This window comes from Columba livia, chromosome W (assembly GCF_036013475.1).
Source record: "Columba livia isolate bColLiv1 breed racing homer chromosome W, bColLiv1.pat.W.v2, whole genome shotgun sequence".
In the NCBI taxonomy this organism is placed as follows: domain Eukaryota; kingdom Metazoa; phylum Chordata; class Aves; order Columbiformes; family Columbidae; genus Columba; species Columba livia.
Genome location: NC_088641.1, coordinates 22212786 through 22222390, shown reverse-complemented (window position 1 = coordinate 22222390; position 9605 = coordinate 22212786). Strand labels below are relative to the sequence as shown.

The window sequence follows — 9605 nt, the reverse complement described above, 5'->3', positions numbered from 1 at the left end:
TGGGGTGTTCTGAGCTGTGTACTTACAGAGTAGTGTGGAGAGTTGAAGATGTTATTGTTACTGCTGTTCTTGTGCCTATCTCCCTTTTTACAGTCTGTATCCTATGAGTATGGTATTTTATTCATCTGAGACTGACATGCCCTGACTTCAGTGTTGTGCTCCTTCTTAACTTTACACTGCTTTGGGAATCTGGTTTATGAGTAAGTCTGCAGACAGAGAACTCCATTCACCTGAAGAGTTGTAGTTCCTGGGTTAGGAACCTTATCTCAGTGCTTCTCTTGAGACATTTTGTCAGCAGCCTCGTTAGCAATCAATTAGAGTCTTCCTGACTACTGGATGTTGCTGTCTTTGAAAATACACTTCATGAATCCTCTGCTTTGAAATGTGACATCTATCATGTCTGTTGAGCACTAAGCTTGCTCTCAAGGCCAGCTTCACCCGCTGTCCATGCTGTTAACTCACAGGAGAGCTCACTGTGTTTCACCCTTTCTACTTTGGTAAGACAGAACCCTTTACTACATGCAGGGTCCACATATTTCCAAGTAGTCCCATTTCTAAGTTAGTAGATTTGGCCTTGGCTTCATTTCAGTCACATGGGGGGATAGATAAAAACAAAACTTAGTGCATATGAGTCTGGGACTTAATCTTCCCTAAATCTTCCCATTCTATATATTTAGTTGTATGATGTCACCCAGCATATTTAAATGATGTTCAAGCTTCCTTTCGAAGGTTATTTCTTTCCATATTTGATTCTTCTCATAAAGATGATACTACCTGACTCATCATCTCTTTAATTGTCATCCATTCCATCCTTACAACCATGCTTCCAGCTGTGTTTCCACTGAGAGCATTATCTTCTGAAACTGTATACTTAGCATTTCCCAGGAAATGGCTACATTCAAACATGAAAGAAAATAGCTCTGTTACTGAAACCATTCCAAATGGTTTCAGTATCAGTGTCTTCCAAACACATTTTAATCTAGAGGAGCAGAAACACTCTCACATTGGTACTGACGTAAGCACATATTGTTAATTATCACTGGTTTTACTTTGAGATGTTAATCTAGGATAAGGATGCATACTATCTTAGGACCTGTATGGACATAGTGAAATGACAGAGGAAACAAGTTTATTCAGCAATAATCACAGTATCACAGTATCTTTGGGATTGGAAGGGACCTCAGAAGATCATCTAGTCCAATCCCCCTGCCAGAGCAGGAACACCTAGATGAGATCACACAGGAACACGTCCAGGTGGGTTTTGAATGTCTCCAGGGAAGGAGACTCCACAACCTCCCTGGGCAGCCTGTTCCAGTGCTCCGTCACCCTCACTGAGAAGAAGTTTCTTCTCAAATTTAAGTGGAACCTCTTGTGTTCCAGCTTGATCCCATTACCCCTTGTCCTATCATTGTTTGCCACCGAGAAGAGCCTGGCTCCATCCTCATGGCACTCACCCTTTATATATTTATAAACATTAATAAGGTCCCCCCTTAGTCTCCTCTTCTCCAAACTAAAGAGACCCAGCTCCCTCAGCCTTTCTTCATAAGAGAGATGCTCCACTCCCTTAATCATCTTGGTTGCCCTACGCTGGACCCTCTCCAGCAGTTCCCTGTCCTTCTTGAACTGAGGGACCCAGAACTGGACACAATATTCCAGATGGGGGTCTCACCAGGGCGGAGTAGAGGGGAAGGAGGACCTCTCTCGATCTACTAACCACCCCCCTTCCAATACACCCCAGGATGCCATTGGCCTTCCTGGCCACAAGGGCACAGTGCTGGCTCATGGTCATCCTGTTGTCCACCAGGACCCCCAGGTCCCTTTGCCCTAGGCTGCTCTCTAATAGGTCATTCCCCAGCCTATACTGGAACCTGGGGTTGTTCCTGCCCAGATGCAGGACTCTACACTTTCCCTTGTTAAATTTCATCAGGTTATTCCCCACCCAACTCTCCAGCCTGTCCAGATCCCTGTCCAGATTCTGGTGTGTCAGCCACTCCTCCCAGCTTAGTGTCATCAGCAAACTTGCTGATAGTACACTCTATTCCCTCGTCTAAATCGTTAATGAATATATTGAATAATATTGTCCCCAGTACTGACCCCTGAGGCACTCCACTAGATACTGGCCTCCAACTAGACTCCGCACCATTGACTACCACTCTCTGGCTTCTCTCCTTAAGCCAGTTTGCAACCCACCTCACTATTCTATTGTCCAGACCACACCTCCTCAACTTAGCAACTAGGATGCTATGGGAGACTGTGTCAGGCTTTACTGAAGTCAAGGTAGACCACATCCACCGCTCTGTCATCATCCATCCACCTTGTTACATTCTCATAAAAGGCTATGAGGTTGGTCAAGCATGACTTACCCTTGGTAAAGCCATGCTGACTGCCCCTAATAACCCTCTTATCCTTGATATGCCCTGAGATGGCACCAAGGAAAAGCTGTTCCATTACTTTCCCAGGGACGGAGGTGAGGCTGACCGGTCTATAATTACCTGGGTCCTCCTTCTTGCCATTTTTGAAGACTGGAGTGACATTTGCTTTCCTCCAATCCTCGGGCACCTCTCCCATTTCCCAAGACTTGGCAAAGATGATAGAGAGAGGTCTAGCAATGACTTCAGCCAGCTCTCTCAGCACCTGCGGGTGCATCCCATCTAGACCCATGAATTTATGGATGTCCAGACTACTTAATTGCTCCCTAACCCAGTCCTCATCGACTAAAGCAAACTCCTCCATTGACCTGTCTTCATCCGGGGTCTCAGGGGAATTAGCTCCACCGAAATGGAGCCTCAAAAAATTAATCGACACTCGTACTTGTTCCTCTCCATGAAAATCTTTAGTAAAAGGTGAAAGATTTATACGATCTGAAGAGAAACCAGAGTAAGTAATTTGTGTAAGTAAGTAGGACATATGGGTACCTTACAAGATAGGACCTTTAATGAGGCATATCATACCTTCATTCAGCAGCCACTGAATACAAAGTATGGCAAAAGAGGATTTCATCCTTCTAGCTTCCTGCAACTAGGAATTTGCTACAGAAACTCCAAGTCTTGTGGCTAAGCGTGAATGAAAAAAATCCACATCCTTTGTTCTCAGAAACATTGACAGTTTTAAGATCCAAATTTAATTACGACATGGAAGAAAAATTCTGTTCAACTAATGTCGTGGTTTAACCCAAGCTAGCAATACAAACACGATAGCTGCTTGCTCATTCCCCACCCATCCCCCAAATGGGGGAGAGAATTGAAAGGGAAGGGAGAAACTTGGACTGAAATAAACACGGTTTAATAAAATAACAAAATACTAATACACTACCAGTAAATACATATATAAAATAGAATAAAAAATAAAAGACACTCAATGCAATTCCTAACAAACTCCATCCACATCGAGCAGCCAGTCCCAGGAAACACCACCTGGTCCCAACAGCTGATACCAGAGAGAGAGAAAAGAGGAAAAAGGCAGAAAGGCCCAGAGGCCTCTGCAAAACAGCAGGATGGCAAAAGGCCAAACTAATTAATGTCCTGAACAGAACTGCCCTGGTTCTGACATACCGTATTTAAAGGTCACCATCTGCAGATCTGATAGAGCACAGCTAACTTGCTAAAATGACCATCTCTGAGTCATTTTGGGAATGAGAACTCATGTTAAGAGGGCATTAAGAAATAGAAAACCCCACAGTTAAATTCTACTACATGGGCAATTGGAGGACTATTTGTTCTGCCTTTAGGGTTATTTCTGAAAGGTGTGAGCATGCAGTGATGTCCTATTTGTCATGTGATACATAGTGAAATGGTGCCTATGAAGACAATAAAAGAAAACAGACCGATCCCAAACCACTGATTCTAAAATTTCTGAGCACTGAGGAAGTTCAGATATTAATCTCCTTGGCCTGTATTCAAAGCTTTCGTTTCTGGGAAACTTTTATCTGCATATAAGCTATGCGACCCACAACCCTCTTACATCTGAAACACAGCATAACGCAAGATGTCTTTTTTTTGTTTGTTCAGTTTTTTTAAGGAGGATGTAGGAGGCACTTGCATACATTGTTACTGATACTGTAAATCAACTATATGAAGAAACTTCTAAAACCAAAAATAATTTGCGGTTTTAAAAGCAAGCATCACCTTTATTGATGCGCCGGCTCCCACAGGAATTGTTTCTGTCTAGTGGGGGCCCTGAACAATTCCCAGACACAGGTTATATCCATTCAGATCATACATATTCATTATATTTCCAATAAATGCTTTGCATATGCATTATATCCCTTTGTTATTCGGTTTGTAACCTGCTTGCGCTGGTGTTGCCACCTTATCTTCTGAGAGCAAGGGCATCGTCTCCTAACCTTCTCCTGCTTATCTTAACAAATACCATTCTTGTGACTTAAGGTCTAATAAGTGCCTAAAATCTAACATCTCTGAAACTTATTCTTACTTAGTAAATGTCTAAAATCTATGACCCTTATTCGTATAGACTTATTTTATTATTAATTACTGATTTTAGGTATCATTAAGCCCTCCTCTCTTCTTGAGGGTTTGTGGCCACTAGGCTTCAACCCTCATTTAAATATAATCTTGATCATTTACTTCCAAACCGCTTTTCTATGGCTCTCTTTGTACATCCTAAAATCATGATAAACACAATTATTATGACTAAAATAATTATTCCTGTTTGCACTAATGATGTTAGACACCCTGCAAGTGAAATATTCCCCATTCGAAATAACAGCTTATTAATGCACGTGCTTTCTATATTTTGTCTAACGTCCTGTGATTGTTTCGCAACCTCTTTGATAACCCCAATTTGATAATTTGAATTTTTCATCACATTTGGTATGTGGATACAATAGTGATCATGGTCCAATTTCCAACCCCAATTTGATCATTTGAATTTTTCATCACATTTCGTATGTGGATACAATAGTGATCACGGTCCAATTTCAAGAAACCGCACACCCTATGTTCTTTTAATAGTAAAAAATCTAAGGTCAACCTATTATGTAAGGTAACCTCTGTGTTGGTTTGAATTTGTCTATTTAATTGTTTTAAACTCTGGGCAACTGCATTGGCTAAGACCTCCATTTGCCATGTCAAATTGTCTGTCACGTATCTGTTTTCTAGAGCACAGTGTATGTAATTAACAGTCTTGAGATATGTGTTAAAGCAAGACTCAACTAATTGTGCAGACCTCAAAATGTCTAAGCTGAAAGGTGAATAGTGTCTATAGTTTGTGATTAAGTGTTTTGCAAGCCACTCTTAACTTTTTTGTGCGAGCACTGAAACTGAAAGCATTTATATATCTTTAGGTTAGCAATTGCAGACTGGATTCACTCATTCTTTCAAGTGATGACAATAATTCATCTATATATATTTATCAAATAAGTCTCACTTTTTTAAACTCTTTTAGGGACTGCAGCAAAAAACTTAATTACATATTGCAACACAACATACAAACATACAAATATAACAATTGTTAATACAATACTGACAATTTCTTAATCTATGTCTGTAAATCAGGAATCCAGGACACTAATCATGTCCAAACTTCTTGAAATCTGTAAGAGGCATAGCTCTTCTGTACCTCATGCAAGACTGTAGTATGTTTCCAAATCTCCTCCAACTCTGTCATGATTCTTTTAGATTAATCAACATTTTAATTAAGTGTTTTCCCAAGATATATTAATAGGGAAGGGTATTCCTAATATTAGAACCCCTTTATTTGAATCCTCTTGGTAATATGTGCATACTCAGCAATTGGTCTTTTCAGCTATCTGCATGGTTTTCCGGATCATCATAAAATGTACATTTTGAGTCCATGGATTCTCCTGATTTAACAGTGAACTTGCTATACCGTATAACAGGCAAAGACTTATGTAACTGTAATACATGTTTAAACAGATACCTACAAAGAAAACAGATTACTATTAATACTACAACGAATATTAACAAACCTCCTTGAATACAGTCACATTCTGTATACAATTCTTTTTCAGTCCAAGTGCAATTCATGAAGTTTTCTTAAGTTTTAGTGTTAAAGGAGTGGTCTCTTCTAATTTCTACCCAGTCTCTGTACTTTTTTTTAATCTATTGTACTGAATGCAGGAATTGACTCCTTTATGTTTCACAGCCATGTTAGTTACCAACAGTACCATACAGAGTCCTCTCCACTGCTCTTTCAAGGTTTGTTTCAGGTCCAAGGACAGACTGGATCTCCAGGTCAGAAGGGAGGTACAGGCACATCCAATGGCACAGGTACTTTCTTCTGGATATACCTAAGTAATGATGAGAACAACATCTATTCAATGAGCATTTGGTTCCCCAAAATATGCATTTGATTAGTTTTTCCTGTCAAGGTTACTGAATAGGGTCTCCCACACAATAGTGTCTCTTGCCTGCCAGAGCACACTGTTGGCTCATGTTCAACTTGCCATCGACCAAAACCCCCAGTTTCTTTTCCACAGAACTGCTTTCCAGCATCTCGTCCCCTAGTACAGCCAGAGTTGACGTGTCCCAGGTGCAAAATCCAACACTTGCCCTTGTCTTACCATTAGTTGTCACCCAGAAGAGCCTGGCTCCATCCTGGTGACACTCACCCTTTACATATTTATAAACATTAATAATGTCACCCCTCAGTCTCCTCTTCTCCAAACTAAAGAGACCCAGCTCCCTCAGCCTTTCTTCATAAGGGAGGTGCTCCACTCCCTTAATCATCTTCGTTGCCCTACGATGGACCCTCTCCAGCAGTTCCCTGTCCTTCTTGAACTGAGGGGCCCAGAACTGGACACAATATTCCAGATGGGGGTCTCACCAGGGCGGAGTAGAGGGGAAGGAGAATTTATCTCGACCTACTGACCACACCCCTTGTAATACACCCCAGGATGCCATTGGCCTTCTTGGCCACAAGGGCACAGTGCTGGCTCATGGTCATCCTGTTGTCCACCAGGACCCCCAGGTCCCTTTGCCCTAGGCTGCTCTCTAATAGGTCATTCCCCAGCCTATACTGGAACCTGGGGTTGTTCCTGCCCAGATGCAGGACTCTACACTTTCCCTTGTTATATTTCATTAAATTTTTCCCCACCCAACTCTCCAGCCTGTTTAGGTCTCGCTGGTCCTCCAATGGAATTTTGAATTGATAACTCAGAAGTAAAGGCTTTTTTCTTCTCTTATGTTAAACAGAGATCTTCTAAATCTCTCTCTTTATCCAGCATGACCCTTGATATCTGTTAATATAATAAAAAACATTTGCAGAAAAACATTGTTGAGAAGTTTAGTTAATGCGTTTTTATATAAAATTCAAGACAAAGATGGTTCATCCAGCAAATCTTCAGTGCAACACAGTTTGGAGATTATAAAGGAATGGCTTCTCTGCATATTTGGAATATGATGAACAATAATTATTCCTTGCAGTTATTTATGTTTATTGTAAATATTAGCACTGCAAAATTATTGCTCTAGAATACAGCCTGTAAGTTAATGTTATTAAGAAGCTATTCTGTCACTATTTAATACTATTTTAAAAGCTAATTGAGTTATTCAAACTCTCCCTGCTAAGAATAGCTACAAATACCAGGACAGATCAAAAGCTGGTTTCAATGAGAAAAGGTCTTTTGAGGTCATCTGAAGATGGACTAGCAAATAGAGCTATATAAAGTATTTCTCAAAATACCTGCAACAGAATGGGATCCTGGATATTTGAATTATCTTTCTACTATTATTATGGTTAGACTGAGGCTAGAGACTATCACGCTATTTCTACGCTATTAAGTCAGTGATGCTTTAATGTCAGCATGTCTACAATCAGACACCACAAATTGGGAATTCTGAACAACAGGGAATGTAAATAACATTTGCATAATCTGTTCAAAATTAGAAAGGCCCAGAGGTTCAAAGTCTCAGCACAGTAATTCTTATGATAAGCCATTTATACTCACTTTAAGTAAGTCAGGATAGGAAAAATTTCAATTAAAGTGGGCTACACAGTCTCTTTATACTACTAGACAAATATCTGGGCTCATGACAGACATAAGCCTACAAAGCCCTCAGGACAAGAGAGAACAGGCCAACAGAAGAGTTCACCTTTCCAAAAATCACATCTTTCTCATGTCTTAAGGTCCACAGGAAGACCATTCTAGAAGTGTCTAGAAGAGGGCTATCTGACAATTATTCACACAGACTGGACAACTGATTTATCATTTCTGCCACTCAGCCTCTAGTTCAAGAGAGTTCTACTGGAAAGGCATCTAAAACTGAATACAGTATTCTGTACATAGCTTCACAAGTGCCAAGTGGAATGAGGATATGGTATTTCAAGTTACAGCCAAAAGGTAGCAAAATAACTTTGAGACACTTTTATGATGTAATGGATGTCCAAACAGATAAGAAAAGCATATATTAAAAAAAGCCACTACAAATAACTCTCTCCTCCCAGCCTTCAAAAACAGCCCCCAGACATTCCTTAATAGCATAAATGGTAACATTCAGCTATGCTTGGAAATTCAGTGATGGGGAAACTCTGGGTAATGTGTAACACAATCTAATTAAAGACAAAGACTTAAAATTAAAACTCTTAAGAGGGAAACAAAAATTTGGGAACTGAATATATTAATCAATTCTATTCTAAACTTCTAAGGAATAATAGCTGCCTTGCTGACTGTACCTGTGCAATATACTGCAGAGTGAAAAATAATTCTGTTTAAGTTGACATATATTTTCTCTCTTTTAGTTTGTATAATACTTTACCTCATGTAACCATTGCACTTCAAGGGTAGGCTTCCTAAAGGGTTTAAGCTCTGAGGCAATTCAGATCTTTGATGAGAGGAATCACCTTATATTAGGGACAGACTTTAGACCCCACACAGAACACTAAAACCCTTCACTTTCATGGACAGAGGACAGTTCTGCAACAGATCTATTAAAATGTTAACATTTGATATAAGATTCTGAACTTTTAACTTATAAACTTGTTAGACATTTTTTTCCATATTTTACTTGCAGTTCCCATGATCTGGAAGTGAACAGGCAATTAGTTTCAATCTGCACAGGGTTTTATGAACCCCTTACCTACAGGAATCAAGAATTGCTGTGATTTTTTTACTGATTATTTCTTATTTGCATCTTCTGGGTATCCTTGTGGTGATGATATTTTTATATAGCATAAAAATCTTTGCATAGCATTTAGGCATGATGGCAAGCAAAGACATAGGAAGCAAAACAAGGGCACCAGAATGTAATTACAAATCTCATATGAGATTAGCTCAAAAAAAATTAGAGAATTAATTCTTTTATTTATTAATTGCCTAATTAAACCTGCTGGCAGGTTTTCATGCTTTCAGTATAACCAATCTCAAGTCTGGTGTCTGCTTACAAAAAAAAAAAAAAAAAAATCTACCTTTTAAAGAATTACCAACATTTGAACATGAATGTCAATGTTTTTGTGGCTATAAACCTCATATAGGAAAAGGGAGGCTTCTTAAAAAAGCCATAAATTTCTTTCAGCTCTTTATAGTTAAATTGTTGTTTTTTCATGTGGTTTGCCTTGATTATATGAATTACTTTTGATACACTGCTTACATGGAAGAGCAGATTTAGCTCTTGGGGCGGGGGGGAGAT

At 39.6% G+C, this 9605-nt stretch overlaps 1 non-coding gene across 1 annotated transcript; it reads right to left on the bottom strand.

The window, feature by feature from the left end:
• Positions 1-2766: 2766 nt before the first annotated feature.
• Positions 2767-2881, bottom strand: LOC135577224 (U5 spliceosomal RNA). The gene has a single exon (XR_010468769.1). It is a non-coding gene; the product is annotated as a U5 spliceosomal RNA (small nuclear RNA).
• Positions 2882-9605: the final 6724 nt, after the last annotated feature.